Source organism: Sceloporus occidentalis, unplaced genomic scaffold (genome assembly GCF_023333645.1).
Source record: "Sceloporus occidentalis isolate IW3139 unplaced genomic scaffold, rSceOcc1.0.p SCAF_73, whole genome shotgun sequence".
Lineage (NCBI taxonomy): Eukaryota > Metazoa > Chordata > Lepidosauria > Squamata > Phrynosomatidae > Sceloporus > Sceloporus occidentalis.
Genome location: NW_028317053.1, coordinates 1,432,018 through 1,437,802, shown reverse-complemented (window position 1 = coordinate 1,437,802; position 5,785 = coordinate 1,432,018).

The following is a 5,785-nucleotide window of genomic DNA, read 5'->3' as shown; positions in this document are numbered from 1 at the left end:
CCAGAGCAGGAGGAGAAGAAAGGAAGGCTGCGATTTGCAACAGGAGGAGTGAGCGCAGCGGAGGCGCAGTGGAGAGGCTGAGCTGCCTCTGGCTGCAATGCAAGGTTTTATGAGTGGACTTTGGGGCGGGAAGCAGAGGGAAATTGGAAAGGAGTCCCCAAGGGTCATCCAGTCCAACCCCCAGCATTCCATATACTGGAACATCACTATATAAGTATATAAACTGGTCTGATGGTGGTGGTGGTTGATCTTTATGTGCTTTCCAACTTATAGGGTTTATCGGTCCCCCTCCTTGGCAAGGTTTCTCCAGAGGAGGTTGGCCATTGCCTTCCCCTGAGGCTGAGAGAGTGTGACTGGCCCAATCTCTCTCTCTCTCACACATGCACACACACAGAGAGTCAAAACAGTGAAGTGTTCTGGCCAAAACCAAAAACAAAAGAGTGTGCCAAACAAAAAGGAAAAAAGTGATCGATAAGTAATACATAAGAAAGTTTTGATATCTAAAATATCCCCCCCCCAAAAAAAAAAAATGCAGTGACAGTAATTTCCTGGCATCCTGGTAAACAGTGTGAGTGTAGATAAAGCAATACACTGTGCCAGAATCTTCGTCTGCCTCCTGTGGCATTCTGGGATTTGTAGATCAGTGAGGCCTAAAGAGCCCTCTTCTGGTTGAGAGGCTTCTAAATGCCCTTTCCCTAAACTGCAAACCCTGGAATGCCACAGGAGGCAACCAGAGAAGTAAAAGTGGAATAGGAGCACTATAAGAGAGTAGTAGTGCAGTACTCTCCTTACAAAATTCCAGCAGATACAACTGTTTGCACTCACACTAAAGACTGGAAGGATAAGAGAACAGAAGGAGGTCAGTGCTTCCAGAACAGATAACACTCTTGCCTTTCACCAGGGGATAGTTTCTGGTTTTTAGTAAAAGTTAAAGTACAATGTTTACATTGACCTGTGGATAAGTCCACGAAGGTTTTTGGGGTCAATTTTTTGACTTAAATTTCTAGACTTATACACGAGCATATACAGTATGCATGGATTTTATTAATATGTTATCTCTAGGAATCTCTAGGTCCTCCAGTGCAACTCTGTGGTCAACTTTAACCAAAAGGCACACTGAACGACCTAGAGATTCCTAGAGAGAACACTCCACTAGGCCTTTGTAGCTCCTCCTGCAATTCTGTGGTCAATGTCTGGCAAATGTTGACCACAAACTTGCACTGGAGGACCTAGAGCTTCCTAGAGAGTTGTTCTCTCCGGTAAAAGAAAAATATTGGGTTTTTTATTTGCCGTTTCCCCACTTTCACAAGGGTCCTGTGCCCCTAACCCCAGCAAATGTGGAGAGACCACTGTATTTCAGAGAGTAAAATGGAGCATAATGTTGTGGAAGGCACCACACTTGTTAGGTAACCAAGATGAACCCAGACTATTTGAATACATCTCTCCTGTCCTCCTTCATCTTTAGGACCTCAGATTACTGAGTTAAGACTGCCAACCATCCAGTTGGGTACATGCTTCTTAGAAGTCAGGTTTGGCAACTGTGGCTGATTTCTCATAGGTTCTTTGATTTTTATGAGTTCTCCAAACCCACTGCTTCAAAACTGAAATCCTGTATGTGACACAGGAGGTGCAGAAGAGAGTAGAAAGTTTGTTTAGAGAAGCTCTTTAGGCCCGGCGTGAGAACAGTTGCTGCCTACCCTGCCCTTTTACCTTTAACAGCAGTGCTATAAAAGTGTAGTGCAGTAATCTCTGAAAGAAAAAAGTATTTATTTATTTATTTATTTATTTATTTATTTCTATGCTGCCTTTCTCCCAGAAAGGACTCAAGTTGGCAGCATGAGCTTTCATTGACTGAAGCCTACTTCCTCAGATGCATTTGTACTTGTGCCATGTGGAAACAATGATGTGGTGGCTCAAGTGGTTAGGACACTGACTCTGTTGACTGCAAGATCAGCAGGTTGGAAGTTCAAGGCCCGGGTGCCACATGATGGGGTGAGCTCCTGTCACTAGCAGTTTGAAAGCATGCAAATGCAAGTAGATAAATAGGTACCACTTCAATGGAAAAGTAAACAGCATTCTGTGCAATCATGCTGGCCACATGACCACAGAGTAGTCTCTGACAACACTGGCTCTTCGATTTAGTAACAGAGATGAGCACTGCCCCCTATGGCCGGACAGGACTTGACAACCTTGTCAATGGGGAATACCTTTACCTTTACCATGCAGAAACACACAATCAAAGGACCCCCAACTGGGCTTTAAAGGTGGGCTGAATGGATGGATTAAACTGGTCAACCTACAGTATTTAATTTGTTCTACCACAGGCACATATGCACACCAGTTGTAATAGTAACCACTTCTGATGAAGTGTTAATAGCAGCAGTCAATCATTAGATTGATAGATGCATTTGGTAGTGCAACTGTCTTGGTTTGCTACAGTGATGCTACTGATGTTCTCTTTAGATCACAACAAGAGTTTGCAGTAAGATATCTGTAACCTTTTTCCAGTGCTACTCTTGCTAGGACTATGAGAGTTTGTTCTGTTCCTTGCCCCACCACTGGAGAGCTGCTTCTGAGCATGGATGGAGAGGAACTTGTACCTGAGGTGGCCACTGGAAACAGCCTCCTCTCAGTTTCTCTGGTAGACTCAGTTGTGTTGGTTGACAAATCATGTACTACGCTTGTATTGATTCCTGCTGTCTCCCATGCATGAAGCTGGACAGCTTTGTGATGTACAGCATTATGGCATCACATTTCTATTTAAGATTCTCAAATGCCATTTTATGCCTAACATCCAAGGCTGAGGTTCTCCTCCTGTAGACAGCTGAAGCTCCATTCAGATGATATATGTAAAGGTTGTGAAACTGCCCTGGGTCCAGCACTTGATTTATTTTTTCTGACAGTAGACATCAAGGGAAGAACTGTGGTGTAGTGGTTTGAGTGTCGGACTAGAACTCAGGCTGAGCATGGTTCAAATCCCTGCTCAGCCATTGAAACCCACAAGGTGATCTTAGGCAAGTCACACTTTCTCAGACTTAGGGTAAGGCAACAGCAAACCTTCCCTTAATACATTTTACCACAAAATTCCTATGAGAGGGTACATAATTCTGAATTAACTTGAATGCACACAACAATAAAGAGACAATGGTTGTTTTGACCAAACAGGATTATTAGATGTGAGGTCTTGTGTAGGGTCCATGGTTTTCATTGGTGCAGTGTCTAATTTGGTCCACTGAGATCTCTAATTTTCAGCCAAATTCATATACCTTTAGTATAGCAAAATATATATATACCATTATGGTTATAGTGGATCAATTACACAACCACTTGCACAATGTATGCCTTGGTCTTGAACTTACTCATTGCACAAGGTTAGCCATGTTAAAAAAAGAGAAAGAGGGCCATTTATGTGTGTGTACTTGCTGAATGGTTGTAGGCATTGGAGGTCAGAGTAGGAAGCAGCAAGAGAGAAAGAGCAAATCCGAGCTGGGGAGGAGAAAAGCCTGGGCTGGGACAAAAGCCCAGAGCCCCTCGATTTTAGCATGCAAGTAGAGTAGTAAGAAGAAACAAGGCCTGACAAATAGGGGGAAGCCAAATCATGAAGGGCTTTAAAGATTAAAAGAAGGAGCTTGTAATAAATCCTAAAGGGAATGGGGAGCCAGTGAAGAGAAGTCAACACAGGGGTAATGTGATCAAAACATTGGGCCGTAAAGATAATCCTGGCAGTAGAATGTTGGACAGAGATCAAAGAACCAAGGTGATACTGAGGAAGCCCCACCAAGAGAAAGTTGCAGTAATCTAGGCACAAGATAACCAGGGTGTGAGCCAAGGACTTGGACATATAAACTGAAAAGAAAGGTCCAATTTTATCCACAAGACTTGGCTGTAGCCTGGATCTGAGGGATAAATGGCATTGAGGAATCAAATATGAATCCAAGACTACATGCTTCCTTCACTGGATGAATGGGAACATTATTGACTGTAATTGAAAATGTATATTATAAAGTCAGCTTAGGTGAAAAGATTATCAGTTCTGTTTTAGACATATTAAGTTTCAAATGCCAATGAAGTATCCATGCTGATATGGTAGAGAGACATGATGAAACTTGCTGTTCCATATTTGAAGAGAGTTCTGGAGCAGAAAAATATATTTGAGTATCATTGGTGTATAGATGATATTGAAAACTGTGGGAACTAATAAGATTCCCTAAAGACAAAGTGTAAATAGAAAACAACAATGGACCCAGAACAGAACCTTGTGGGACTTCAACTGACAACAAAATAGGAGTGAAAATCTGACCTCCTGCTACCACAGGAAACAATTTATTTGAAAGATTCTAAACCAATCAAGGACTGAATCTGAAAATCCCAGCTCCTGAGCAAGTCTACCAAAAGATCATGATCAACAGTATCAAAAGCCACAGAAAGATAAAGAAGAACAAGGACAGATTACAAACCCTTCGGCTTGGCTAAAACAAGCTTGTCTGCAATCTTCATGAGGGCCGTCTCCGTAGAATGCAAAGGACAAAAGTCAGACTAAAAAGGATCCATGATAGAGTTTGTAGAAAGAAACTCAAGACAATGATAGTAAATGGCACATTCCAAGACCTTTGACAGAAAAGGATGATAGTAAGAAAGGGAGAAGGGGTCAAGAGAGGGCTTCATCAAAATGAAACCGTGTGTTTAAACACAGAAGGAAAAGAACTAGTGGAGATGGAAAAGTTAATAATGTGAAAAAGAGAAAGTAGAATAGCAGGGGCAACAAAAGTTAAGAAACAAGACAAAAAAATTGAAGGATTAGTAGTCAGCAATTTAGATAGTTTATCCAGTGAGACCCGAGAAAAAGCAGAAAATTTTACCGACATGCATGGGTAAAAAGCCAAAACTGGGAAAGACTCAGAAACCTCGAGATTGAAACCCTATCATGTGGATTTCTAGGACTGTGAGTGTGTGAATTGCCCATGGCTAAGCAAAGAATTGGACCCTCATCTCCAGAGTCGTCTTCCCACATCAAACCACTACACCACACTGTCTCTAATTCCAGTTCACAAGTGATTTTTATGCTATCAGCTTCTAATGCAAAGACTGGAGATACCCTGCTCAGTGCTGGCAGCCCTACCAGCTGTAGAACTCCCTTCTGTCAGAAATCCAGTGGGTCCTGCATTTTCATTTATCAGGCATCTGTAAAAAAAAAAAGTCATCAGTTTGTACAAACATTTGGGGCATAAGTAAGTGTTCATATAACTTTGCTGCCATTAAACAAACAAGCAAACAAACAAACATCTGACTTCAAGGAATCAATAGAAACATTCTGAGATTAGCACATCAAACCTAAGAGTGTAAGGTGGAAATCTCTTTCCACTGTTATGCTCTCTACTGTTGCTGGCTAACAAGTCTTTTGATCCACAGCCCTCATTCTTGCACTATTTCACTTATTACAAAGGGCATGTAGAATGGTTGGGTAGAACTGAATGTGAATGGTGAAGTTAATATACACAGAGACTTCTTGGAATGAAGACTGGGAGGCCCTTTGAGCCAGTGTGGTGTAGTGGTTTGAGTGTTGCATTAGGGCTCTGAAGAGCAGAGTTCTATTCCCTGCTCAGCCATGGAAACCCACTGTGCGAGTCAAAACCTCTCAGCTCCAGAAAATGCCATGATAGGTTTGCCTTAGGATCACCAGTCAGAAATGATTTAGTCACCCCTACCCCTCACCACTGGCAGTGCTGATCTGGATAGTGCTGATAGGAACTGTAGTTCAACAATGGAGCTCTGGAGTACAGCTTAT